The sequence below is a fragment of the Triticum aestivum genome, chromosome 6A (assembly GCF_018294505.1).
Source record: "Triticum aestivum cultivar Chinese Spring chromosome 6A, IWGSC CS RefSeq v2.1, whole genome shotgun sequence".
In the NCBI taxonomy this organism is placed as follows: Eukaryota; Viridiplantae; Streptophyta; class Magnoliopsida; order Poales; family Poaceae; genus Triticum; species Triticum aestivum.
The window spans coordinates 111184189-111198043 of NC_057809.1; the positions used below are offsets into that span (position 1 = coordinate 111184189).

At 48.3% G+C, this 13855-nt stretch overlaps 1 pseudogene; it reads right to left on the reverse strand.

Annotated features, from left to right (window-relative positions):
- Positions 1–7665: 7665 nt before the first annotated feature.
- LOC123130429 (GDSL esterase/lipase At2g27360-like) lies at positions 7666–8916 on the reverse strand (annotated as a pseudogene).
- Positions 8917–13855: the final 4939 nt, after the last annotated feature.

Here is a 13855-nt window from a genome sequence, read left to right on the forward strand (position 1 = left end):
CTTCTTGTGTGATGAAGACTTTGAGGAAGACTTGGAAGAAGACTTTGAGTATTTCTTCTTCTTCTTGTCGTCAGAGTCATATTCCTTGCTCTTCTTCTTCTTTTTGTTCTCATTGTCCCACTGCGGACACTCAGAGATGAAGTGGCCAGGTTTCTTGCACTTGTGACATGTTTTCTTCTTGTAGTCATGAGCAGAAGCTTCATCATTCCTTGAGCTTGATCGTGAAGACTTTCTGAAACCTTTCTTCTTGGTGAATTTTTGGAACTTCTTCACAAGCATAGCAAGTTCCTTTCCAATGTCTTCAGGATCATCAGAACTGCTGTCAGATTCTTCTTCAGATGAGGAGACAACTTTTGCCTTCAAGGCACGAGTTCGCCCATAGTTTGGACCGTAGATATCTCTTTTCTCAGAAAGCTGAAACTCATGTGTGTTGAGCCTCTCAAGTATGTCAGACGGATCGAGTGTCTTGAAATCAGGACGTTCTTGAATCATCAGGGCTAGGGTGTCAAACGAACTGTCAAGTGATCTCAGTAGTGTCTTGACGACTTCATGCTTGGTGATCTCAGTAGCGCCGAGGGCTTGAAGCTCATTTGTGATGTCAGTGAGTCGATCAAACGTGAGCTGGACATTCTCATTGTCATTTCGCTTGAAGCGGTTGAAGAGGTTGCGAAGGACACTGATTCTCTGATCTCTCTGGGTTGAGACGCCTTCGTTGACCTTGGAGAGCCAGTCCCAGACTAGCTTAGATGTTTCCAAAGCACTCACACGGCCATACTGTCCTTTGGTCAGATGACCATAGATGATATTCTTGGCAGTAGAGTCCAGTTGAATGAACTTCTTGACATCAGCAGCAGTGACACCTTCTCCAGCCTTGGGAACGCCGTTCTTGACGACATACCATAGGTCGACGTCAATGGCTTCAAGATGCATGCGCATCTTATTCTTCCAGTAGGGATATTCAGTTCCATCAAAGACGGGGCACGCAGCGGAGACTTTAATTATCCCTGCAGTCGACATAGCTAAAACTCCAGGTGGTTAAACCGAATCACACAGAACAAGGGAGTACCTTGCTTTGATACCAATTGAAAGTGCGTTATATCGACTAGAGTGGGGGTGAATAGGCGATTTTTATGAAAGTCTTCAAAACGTGGAAGTTTCGAAGACAAACGATAGAAATAAACCTATTACCATGCAGCGGAAGGTAGACTACACTAGGCAAACCATAGTCAAGTATTCAATGAAGTGAAAGCACAATGACTAATAGCAGCTAGGTAGTAAGGATCAGGTAGGAAGATATTATGAAGCCAAACAGAACACGCAGTCACTCAGTGAAGACAAAAGATAGTGCAATCATACAATGACTTCACAAGGACCAACAGTAAGTAAAGGGAAGGGAAGGATGAAACCAGTGACTCGTTGAAGACAATGATTTGTTGGACCAGTTCCAGTTGCTGTGACAACTGTACGTCTGGTTAGGGCGGCTAGGTATTTAAACCTGAGGACACACAGTCCCGGACACCCAGTCCTGAACACGCAGCTCAGGACACCCAGTCCTCACCGTATTCCCCTTGAGCTAAGGTCACACAGACCTCGCCCAATCACTCTGGTAAGTCTTCAAGGTAGACTCCCAAACCTTCACAGACTTCGTTCACCGGCGATCCACAATGTCTCTTGGATGCTCAGAACGCGACGCCTAACCGGCTGGAGGATTCACAGTCCTCAAGTGTAATAAGTCTTCAGATCACACAGACAAGAAGACTTAAGTGATGCCTAACACTCTTTGGCTCTGGGTGGTTAGGGCTTTATCCTCGCAAGGAATTCTCTCTCAAAGGCTTCGAGGTGGGTTGCTCTCAAACGACAAAAGCCGTACTCTAACTCTGAGCAGCCAACCGTTTATGGTTGTAGGGGGTGGGCTATTTATAGCCACTAGGCAACCCGACCTGATTTGTCCGAAATGACCCTGGGTCACTAAGGAACTGACACGTGTTCCAACGGTCAGATTTCAAACTCACACGGCAACTTTACTTGGGCTACAAGCAAAGCTGACTTGTCCGACTCTGGACAAGATTCGCTCTCATAGTCTTCACTCGAAGACATAGGTTTTGGTTAAGCATCACTTCAGTCATTCTGACTGGTTCTCTTGGACCCCACTTAACAGTACGGTGGTTCCTATGACTCAACAAAGAAGAAACAGAACTACGAAAGATCTAAGTCTTCGAGCTCCATAGGCTTCATGCGATGTCTTCTCTTGTCATAGTCTTCAATGAGAATATCTTCATAAACCACCTTTGACATCAATGTCTTCATACATTTTTAGGGGTCATCTCTGGTAGGAAAACCGAATCAATGAGGGACTTCTACCTGTGTTATCCTGCAATTCTCACAAACACATTAGTCCCTCAACTAGGTTTGTCGTCAATACTCCAAAACCAACTAGGGGTGGCACTAGATGCACTTACACACCTGGCTCGTCCTGAAGTATCATACCTGCTGCGGCAGAACCATCTGAGTCTTGAAACGACCCATCTACGGATAGGGCGACGGTGCCCGGCATTGGTACATGCCATGGAGCATGTTGTTGTTTATCAGTAGCTGCCTTAACAGGTGCAAGATCCGACACACTCATCTTCCCTTTTATTATCTCGTCCGTAGAAAAATGTCCAGCTAGTTTGATAGACTTGTAATAGCAATCCAAGAAATCCACTGTGATGTCCACCGGTGGAATTTCCTTCCCGTGTGAAGTGTCAGTCCTCAACTGCTAGATACGCCATATCAACATGAGCACCATATCCCGGATGTCTTCTGAGCAGAGAATAAGCAGGTTCAATAACCACTCTTTGCCGGATTTAACCGAGAACTCATCCGGTGGTAGGGGCCAACGTGACCTCATTCGCACCCAGATATTGAGCGCTTGAGTGCAAGCAATTAACGCATGAAATCCGTTCTCCTCCTCCACGCCGCATAGAGGACATGTAGAACGCTTAGATAAGTGTCTATACTTTTTGCAAAGTGCTGCCGGCAACGCTCCCGAGACCACTTTCCAAGCTGTAATCCTCATCTTCAGAGGCACCAAAGGTTTCCATACACTATTCCATATTGATCTCTTACCATTCGGCGCCGAAGAAGAAGCACCCCCCGCCAGCGCTGTATCATGATCACATGTAGCCAATTTGTAAGTGCTCTTAACAGAGAATTGTCCCATCTTCTCCGGATGCCAAGAGGTAAAATCATCGCGCTGCCTTGGAGACGTTCTGATTTTCAGTATATAACCGATGTCCATCTTCCAAAAATTCTACATGAGTAGCTCCATCCGCCATGCGCCGTGTTCGTCAAGGAAATCAGAAACACGGTTCAGGCGAGATGTACGTTTCGGTGTTATGGGGCGAAAGGAGGAAGCCCTTGGGATCCATGGATCCCTCCAGGTCCTGATTGAAGCACCATCCCCTACACGCCAAATAATACCCTTCTTTAGTAAGTCAAGACCATGCAAAATTCCTTTCCAAACTGCCGAGCCGCTATTGGGAAAGACCGTGTCAAGCAAATGCCCCGCAGGAAAATACTTTGCCTTCAACAATCTAGCACATAGGCTATTTGGTGTATCAATGAGGCGCCATGCCTGTTTAGCAAGTAATGCCTGGTTAAAAGCCCTCATATCTCTAAAACCCATGCCTCCCATAGCTTTAGATAATCTCATCTTGTCCCAGCTAAGCCATGCCATCTTACTCTTTCCTTTCTCAATGCCCCACAAGTACTGACGCATCAAGCGGGTAAGCTCATCACAAACAGAAGCTGGGACCTTAAACACACTCATCACATAGGCTGGAATAGCCTGAGAAACAGACTTGATTATGATCTCTTTATTTCCTGAAGACATATATTGCTCACTCCAGTCAGTCAATCTCTTCCTTAATCTTTCTTGAACAGTTTCAAATTTACCTTTATGCATTCTACCCTCCGGCACAGGCAGGCCTAGGTACTTTGGCTCAAAGACCACTTGAGTAATCTCCAGAACTCTCTTTACCTCATCTGCAACCACTGGCAGGCAATGCTCTGAGAACAGGATGGAACACTTTGAGGGATTAATCAACTGACCCGTGGGCGCTGAAAAGTGCTCAACAAACCCTTCACCAGATGTGCCTGCTGTTCTGAAGCTTGGAAGAACAAGAGTGAATCATCTGCAAATAGCAGATGAGAAATCTCCGGAGCAGATCTACATATTTTTACCCCTTTCAGACCGTCCTCTGCCATAGATTTATTGATCAAAGCTGAAAGTGCATCGGCAATGAAGAGGAAAAGGAAGGGGAATAATGCATCACCTTATCGTAAGCCTCTTGATGGAGTAAAGGACTCCAGAATCTTACCATTGAACTTCACTGAGTACTTAACCGAAGTAACACATGCCATGACTCATGAAACCCAATTCTGTGAGAATCCCCACTTAAGAAGAGCCCTCTCCAAAAACACCCAATCCACTCTATCATACGCTTTGGAAAGATCGTGCTGGTAAGCACACAGAGCGGGAGAAGTTTCCTTCAACGACTGAATATAATGAATACACTCGAAGGCAATTATCGAGTTATCAGTAATAAGCCTACCCGGCACAAAGGCACTTTGATTATCAGAAATAAGCTCCCCTAGGATGGGTCGCAATCTGTTCACATGCATTTTGACACAATTTTGTACACCACATTGCAAAGGCTTATTGGCCGAAAATCCTTTAGATCGAGTGGATGTAGAACTTTAGGAATCAACACAATAGCCGCATCATTCACCCCGTCTGGCATAATTCCATTAGCAAAAAATTCTTGGACTGCCGCTATAATCTCTGTCTTTAGCACCCCCCCAATTCCGCTGGTAAAACTGGCCCGGCAGACCATCAACTCCCGGAGCCTTAAGGGGCCCTATTTGGAACAGTGCATCGGATATTTCCTTCTCAGAAAATGGCGCACTCAAACCTTCATTCACCTCTGGGGTAACTTTCGGTATAATGCAATCCAGTACCACATCAGGATTCAGTGTTGGATCCTTTGTGTACACTTCCTTGAAATATGAACTCGCCATCCTTTCCATCTCGGACGGCACCGTGCACCAAGTTCCATTGCTCGTCCGCAGGCGCTGAATATAGTTTCGTGTCGCTCTCCACATAGCTCTACGGTGCAGGTACTTGGAGTTTCGTTTGCCCTCCTTGAGCCACGTAATACGCGCCCGTTGGAGCCACATCATCTCCTCTCTATAGAGGAGTTCGTCAAGCTCGTTCATCTTTCCACGAATAAGAGCCCAATCTGCCCCTGCCAGTTGGAGATCGGCTAGTTGGCTTCTTACGGTTTTGATATCCTTTAATACATTGCCAAAATTTGCCTTACTCCACGTTTTCAAGTCCTTCATAAGCTGCTTCAGGGACGCAGCCACCGAACCCAACCCACTGGCAGGCTTGTTCTGTGACCAAGAATTCGCCACCACCTCTGGTAGACCCGGATGGTGTTCCCACATAATTTCGTATCGCGTTGCCCGACCTTGTTGTTTGATCCTCTTACCTCCATCCAGTTGTATAAGGAGAGGGCTGTGATCAGAACAAGGAGATACCAAGTGACTCACTTTGGTTGCAGGGAAGAGGTTGCGCCAGGCCTCGTCCGCGCACGCACGGTCTAGCCTTACTTGAGCATTCCTGTCACCGTCCTGCCCATTATTATATGTGTATGGAAACCCGGTGAAGCCCAAGTCCTCGAGTTCACACAACAACAAGCAGTCCCTAAATGCCAACATTTGTGTTTCTGATTGCAGGGTCCTAGAGAGATGCTCATGCTGCCACATAGCTTCGTAATAATCTCCACATACAAACCACGGGTCCTGCAAGATAGCACGAAGCCTAGTCAAATGATTCCACATAGATTGCCGGTTTTCAACTCTAGGCCCGCCATAAACAAAAGTTCCTCTCCACGAGTTTCCTCCACCCACATCCTCAACGTGCACATCGATATACCGACAACATGCATCCAAAACTGTCACCTTAAGAGATTCATCCCAAAACAAAGCCAAACCACCGCTCCTTCCATTACTACTGACACCGTGGAAACCTTTTAGGCCTAGCCTCCACTTGAGCTTCTCCATCTTAACGACATCTTGCCTAGTCTCACTTAAAAAGACTAGTTTGGGGAAATTGGCTTTGGTGAGGGCCAACACCTCGAACTGTCCGGCGGTCCCCCCTCCCGGCAGTTCCAAGCTAGTATATTCATTGCGTCCGGCGGTCCTCCTCGAGGGAGGCCGCTGATATCTTATCTTCGCTGTCCTTGGAGAGTTTCACACACTTACTACTCGAGCTATTGCTCGTAGGCGAGTTAGGCTCCTTGCAATCAATGCCGCTACCTTCAGTGATAGTCAGCAACAATTTTGGCTATCCTGAAGCAACAGTTTCAAGCCCATCCGCATCCATGTTTAACCTCTTCTTGGGATCCTTGTCCACTTCCATCCTTTCCTTAGCAATCTTTACCGGGCTTGAAGCCGTGTCCAAGGTCTCTGGATCAACCCTCTCATGATCGGGGTTAGTTTGAGCAGCGTGACCTCCTCTCTTCCCTGGTGATGAGCGGGACCCGGACATATTGCCAGGGTTTGATTCTGCCCTGGGCTTATTGGGTGCATCTGCATACATCCAGTCTCCATATTTGAGCTTCTTCTCATCATGGATCCCTAGTCCACACTCCTTATGCTCATGACCAACAAGGCCACACATCTTGCAAAACCTGGCTAGTTTTTCATACCAGACCAGATACACCTGCCGTTCCTTTGCTCGAATGATACTAACGAATTTCGTAAGAGGTTGTTGGATGTCATGATTCACACGCACCCTTATGAAATCCCCCCTAGTGTTTCCGTTCAGGCGCATCTCCATAATATCGCCTGCTCCCTTTAACAGCTTCTCCACAATGTTCTTCTTGCAATAAGGGTCAGGTAACTTGTGAATTTGGAGCCAGATCGGCATATGAACGAAGCTTACATCCTCCGCTCTACTGAACCCATCATATGGGCACATCAACACCGCCTAGTTGCGGAACAGCCATGGGCCCTGCATCATCATGCGCTCCCAGTCTCCCAAGCATGATGCCTGGACGACAAACCGATTAGGGCCAACAGGCCGAAACCTCACGTGCTGCGCCGGGTTCCACGCCGCTCGCATATCCCTGTAAAACACAGATTGGCTGAAATTTTTGTCGGTGTGAACCCTAGCCAGGGCGAGCCACCAGACGCTTTCTTTAATCTCACGATCATCCTCATCAATATCTACATCCTCGAACTCCTCGTTGAGATCCAACTGGTCGAAGCAGTTTTCCAAGTCCGATTTGGCGGCCACCACGCCGCCACCGCTCGCAACAGAGTTGGCATCCGAAGTGGACGCCATCAGGGGAACGATCTAGGGACTCCGCCTAGAAGACGACGGAGCGCGCAGATCAGACGATCGGTCGAGGCAGGGGTAGACTCGGAGGCGATCGCAATCGCCTACGAGGATAGAAACCCTACCAGTAGCGTAGGGGAAAAGATATTTTCTACTTTATCTTTGTCCATTGTCTTTTGCATGTTTGAATTTGTTTTTCATTAACTTGAAAATTATTCATTTATTGGCGTCACTACAGCTACATCAGTCGGTCATAATAAACATCCTAAGAATTCCATCTAGCAAATATGGCGCAGCGGGGTGTCGGCTAACGGCTCGTCCAGCACCCCGTCGGAGACAATCTTGTACGCTTTCTCCGTCATGTGCAGGCCGTCCCAGCTGGCGAACCCGTCGGGGCTGCCCCACAGCTTCGTCTGGTTGTTGCACGCCCCGCCGGTGTGGTACGGCCCGTTGCCGTTGCAGCACGCCACGAGCGGGTCGGCGATGCCGTACGCCTGCGGCTTCTGGACGAACTGCATGGCGGCGCCGTAGTAGTCAGCGTAGACGACCTTGACGCCAGGGTTCTGCGACCGGAGCCGGGCGAGCTCCTGCCGGAGCACCTGGTTGTGCTTCTGGGAGAATTCGTTGTACCACTTGAGGCAGTGGAGCTCGTCGTAGTCGGCCTTGACGTTGCTCTGGTGGGCGCCCAGGTACGCCGGCAAGCACCCGATGGGGAAGTTGCCAGGGACGACGGTCGTCCTGGCGCCGAGGTTGATCACCTCCTGCACGGCGGCGCCGATGCGGGCGACCACGTCGGGCAGGTACTTCTCCGGCGTTTCACGGGGTCTCCGGCGGTCACTGAACCAGAAGTTGTAGTCGTTCCCGCCGATCTCGCCCATCAGCACCAACTGATGTACAGATCTACTGAACCTCATGAAATTGACGACGCATGCATGCATGCACGTGCATATACTATACAGTATGTTGCTTACTGTTCCCGGGAGCGATGCGCGCGAGGATCTTCTTGAAGGATGCGAGCTGCCGGTCGAGGTTGGAAGGCGCGTTCATCGTGAAGTTGTATTTGGTCTTGTAGTACTCCAGCGGAAGTGCGATGGCGCCCCCCACGGCGAAGTTGGCGCCGGTGGGGAACTGCCCGGTCGTCTCCTCCGGGATGCTCGGCGGCAGCAGCGGCAGACCGAACGCCTCCGCTGAAAACATACAGATATAACATAAGCACCCCTCGCTTTAACTACAAGAATAATCGATGATGGCGGCGGCGGCTGACCGTAGAAGTCGACGACGACACGGCCGTCGGTGATGCGGCCGGTGGGGTGCTTGAAGAAGGTCATGCCGTAGGGGAGCTCCTTGATTGGCGACGCCCTGTTGCCGACGGAGTATAACAAGTTGCCGGTGTCGATGAGGGAGTCACCGAACGCGAAGATGCGCTTGTAGCTGCAGCCGCACAGCGCCACGTCGGTGTTGAGAAGCGCCACGACGGAGATGGCGAGGATGACAGTGGACACGCCGGAGGAGCACCTGCGACTCCCCATCTCTTCTCTGAAAATCAAGTATGTTTACTACATCGATTTACAGTTAATTTTGGTGTCCTTTTATAGAACTTCATGGGGTATGTGGGAGACATATATGGATAAATGCATATCAGTGTGTGTGTGTGTCAATCAAGGATTACGTAATTAAGGCGGAGGTATATACTTTTTTATTTATCGTCGGAGGTATATACTGGAGTACATGAGGTGAATCATATAAAAGGTTGATTTAATTCTATATATGAGAAGATATGGTTTTTATGGCCTTTTTTTGCGGGAAGTTTTTATGGCATTGCTGGTCCATCGTCCATGCATGGGCCGGCTCTAGTTTTTGGTGACAAAAAAAGGAGAAAGCTAATCTCTTGTCTAAAATAAAATGTTCTCTTATTAGCTCTTCAAATTATTATTTTTGAACACAGTACAGACACACATATACTCACCCCATGAACGTACACACGCATACTCGAAGATTCTAAATCCAGAAATAATGCGAGCACAGGACTTAAATCCTGATGGACCGAGGATACCACTGTCCCTCTAACCATCCAACCACAGGTTGGATCGCTCTTCAAATTATTTAGTGGTGGCAAAGAAAGTGTTCAAATTTCCCTAAAAGTGTTTCTATATTGGAAAACGTTTCACGCCGACCGGTCGGCTCCCTCGCACGTGCACTGGCTATTGGGGCCCATGCACCGCTCAACCACACAAAGCCTTATCCCCTCCTCCTTTTCCCCTCTTCCATCCACATCTCTCTCGCGGTGCCAACCGCAAACAAAAGTCCTCTCCTTGTTGTGCGCTCTAGCATCTTTGCTTTCTTGCCGCGTGCTCGAGCACCTCTATTGTCTCAGTTCCTTCCTCCACACCCTGCTGACGTACACACACATATTCCCTTCGTTCTTAAATATTTGTCTTTCTAGAGATTTCATCAAGTGACTACATACGAAGCGAAATAAGTGAATCTACACTCTAAAATATGTCTATATACATCCGTATATGGTAGTCTATTTAAAATCTTTAAAACGACAAATATTTAGAAACGGGGGGAGTAGATGGCTACACAGATCCGACCATGGAGTGTCGTCCTCTGGGCACCTGTGCACCGGTCTCCTCCATGAGACATGACCACGGGGGAGGAGGGGAAGGAAGTGTGCTGCAACGGAGCTCACACCGGTGTTGGTGGCGATGTACCTCCTGCGCCGCGTGTTGGAGACGATGACCACAAGATTGGAGGCGGTGGTGACAAGGTGCTGCAACCAATACCCACCGGTGTACTGAAGTTCTATCTGAATTAATCTCTCTCAAACCAAATCTCCTCCTACTACAAGAAACTAAGCTGTCCGCCCCTTCTCCACTGAAACTAAGATCCTTTCTCCCAACGTTTCTTGATGATGCTAGTTTTTTACCAGCTTCTGGCACAGCTGGGGGGCTTCTCACAGCTGTCTCTACAAATTCCTTATCAATTCAATCACATGTTAATCACTCGTTCTGCTCCTCTGTTACGCTACAATCACTCGCTTGTCCGTTTCCCTTCATGGTTACTAACGTATATGCGCCAACTGCGCGATCTCTCAAAAGTGTTTTCTTGGACGAATTAAAAAGTATTGCTCCTCCGGATAATACTCCGTGGTTAGTCATAGGTGATTTCAACTTGATTCGCTTCCCCCATGAGAAAAATAATTCCAATTTTCGACACTTAGAGGCATCGCTTTTCAATGACACTCTAGATCATCTCACTCTGCTGGAATTACCTCTGCTTGATAGGCAGTTCACCTGGTCGAATAACCAAGAATCACCTGTACTAGAACGCCTCGATCGTGCTTTCTTCAACTTAGCCTGGAACAATTCTTTCCCAAACTGCTCACTTACCTCCCTGCCACGCCTCACTTCTGACCACGTTCCACTGGTTGTTTCCATAGCTACCTCCATCCCTCGCTCCGGCCTCTTTCGATTTAAACGCTCCTGGGCTCTGCACCTGGCCTGCCGACGTATTATAACCCAGTCTGCCGTTCAGTACCTTAGCTCCAGCCCATCCACTTCTGCCAATCTGGCCCGAATGCTTCAAACTTGCCGCTCGCGCCTAAAGCAATGGGTTAAAACCCTTAGACCCCCTCCAGTAAGGGAACAAAGATGCAAGAATGTTCTTACGCTGCTCGATGCTAAAGAAGAATCTCGCCCCCTCTCTGTAGCTGAGGCTTCGCTGCGAACTGTCATAAAGCGCTCCCTTCATCGGGCCATCCACGATCGTATGATGGCAATTAGACAGCGTGCAAAAGTTAAGCGTGCCATCTGGGGGGATGAAAATTCAAAAAAAAATCACGTCTCTGCCTCTCAACGTTTCCGTAAGAATCAGATCCCTTCGCTTCGCGTTCGAGACCAGGTTTTTGACCCTCATGATCAAAAAGCCACCATCCTGAAAGACTTCTACCACAATCTACTAGGCTGCCCGGCGACTACTTCCTGGAATTTCGATCTATCCAATCTCTATGCTGCTCCGGTGCCTCAACTTCGACATCTTGCTGCCCCTTTCACCTCTGATGAAATAAAACTTGCCTTTTTACACATGAACCCTAACGCCAGCCCAGGTTCGGACGGTTTTGGCCCATGCTTTTACAGATCAAACTGGACTTCCATCAAGCACAATATCACTGCCTTCTTTCATGAGTTCTATAACCTTACGTCCCAAACGGAGCGGTTCAACAGATCCTTCATTGTACTTCTGCCTAAAAAAGACGGTGCCAACACTGCTGATGCCTTTTGCCCTATCTCCTTGCAGAACTGCCCTATCAAAGGCATTGCCAAGCTTCTCACTATCGGCTAAAAACTTTCATTCCTCTCCTGGTTCACGGTGATCAAACAGGCTTTATTTCTGGCAGATGTATTGCTGAAAATTTTATCTACGCCACTGATTCCCTTAACTGCTGCCATAAACGAAAAGCGGCAACAATGGTCCTCAAACTTGATTTCAAGAAAGCGTTTGATTCCATTTCATGGCCCTCTCTCCTAAAATTTTTACGCCATCGAGGTTTTCCGGATCACTTCTGCAACTGGATTGAGGACCTGCTCTCGACTGGTAAAACTGCCGTTATGCTTAACGGAGTCCCTGGAAGTTGGATCCAGTGCAAAAATGGCCTTCGTCAGGGTGACCCCATCTCACCCTATCTGTTCATTATCGTTGCCAATGTACTTCAACAGCCCATCTTGTCCGCTGCCTCTGATCAAGCCAACGAGCTTCACCACCCCGTCTTCCATGACCTCCCGCCCTCCATCCTCCAATATGCTGACGACACTCTCATCATTGCCCACGCTTCCACTACTGCGGCCCCCAAGCTCAAGCAGCTTCTAGATGATTTTGCTCTTGCCACCGGCCTATGTATAAACTTTTCGAAAACCACTTTCGTCCCCATGAATGTCGACGACACAACTGCCTCCTCTATTGCGCAGATTTTTGGTTGCACCACCTCTGGGTTTCCCCAAACTTATCTCGGACTTCCTCTATCTCCAACCAAACTACCCCCTTCGGCTTTCCAACCTCTTATTTCTTCTTTCCGATCTTTCCTTCCTGGCTGGTGCGCAAAACTTCTCAATCGGGCTAGGAGGCTTGTGCTCATCTCCTCTGTTCTGGACTCCCTCTCGACCTACTTTATGTCAGTCTTCAAAATTCCGAAAAAGATACTAAAGATGCTGGATGCCATTAGAAGAGCCTTCTTTTGGGCTGCTGAGGAGACATGCACGGGCTCAAAATGTTTGATTGCTTGGAAAAATATTTGCAAACCAAAAATTTATGGTGGTCTAGGCATTAAGAATCTAGCTGTACAAAACGACTGTCTTCTTATGAAGTTTGCCTACAAATACCTCACACATGACGAAAACACTCAACTACCATGGGTTGCCTGGTTAGACAAACAACACCTATGCAGCCTTTCCCACCTTGCTTCCTGCGAAAACCCTTCCTTCCTAACCAAAATAATCCAAAACAGCTGCAAAACCTGCTACACACCACCTTTGTGCTAACCAATAATGGCCAAAAAACCTTTTTCTGGCTAGACACTTGGCTACTGCCGTCTACTCTTGCAAATGCTTTCCCGTGCCTCTACTCCCACTCCACAAACCTTTTTATCCCAGTGGTTCATATCATGCGAGATGGGATACATGCGAACCTGTCAAACAGGATAACCACAGCCGCCTCGCGCGAGCTCGCTGCCTTGTGCTTGTTGTTACAGGATGTTCAGCTGACGGTTGGGCAGGATGAGCGTTACTTGCTGCATGGACAAAACTACTCCTCCAAAGCTGCCTACAAACTTCTGATGCATGAAGAAAATGAGGATGATCACGCCGACCTAATCTGGAGATCCAGGGCGCCGCATAAACTGAAGCTGTTCGCCTGGCTTCTCTTTAGAGGCCGCCTAAATACTCGGGCAAATCTGTCGTCAAAACAGATGGCTGACTCTGCAACCTGTCCACGATGTGCTGGACCCTCTGAAGACACTACACATTTGTTCATCTCTTGCCCGCGAGCTTTGCAGATTTGGGAGCACCTAGGCCTCTCTCCTACAACCAGGTTTCAAGACCTATGGCTGGTTCCCCAACCACATCATCTAGACAGCAGGGTGTGGCCAGAGGTGCTTCTTGTTGTGCTATGGAAGATTTGGGACTCCCGCAACGCTGCTGTCTTTCGCTCTGAAGACCACTCCTCTCGAACATCTGTTCTGAATATTGTTAACGATTTCGAGTTATTCTCATATCGGTTTAAGGATCATGCTGACAAGGTAGCTGCCACGGCTTGGCTATGCTATCTTACCACACGGCTAGCCGTGCCCTTGTAATCTGTGACATTTGGGCCTTGTTGGCTTCTTGATTAATATATACAGGTGGGGATCCTCTCCCCCGGTGATTCCTCAAAAAAAAACAAGTGCTGGAGACCTGCGGCGACGGGCGTTTCGGA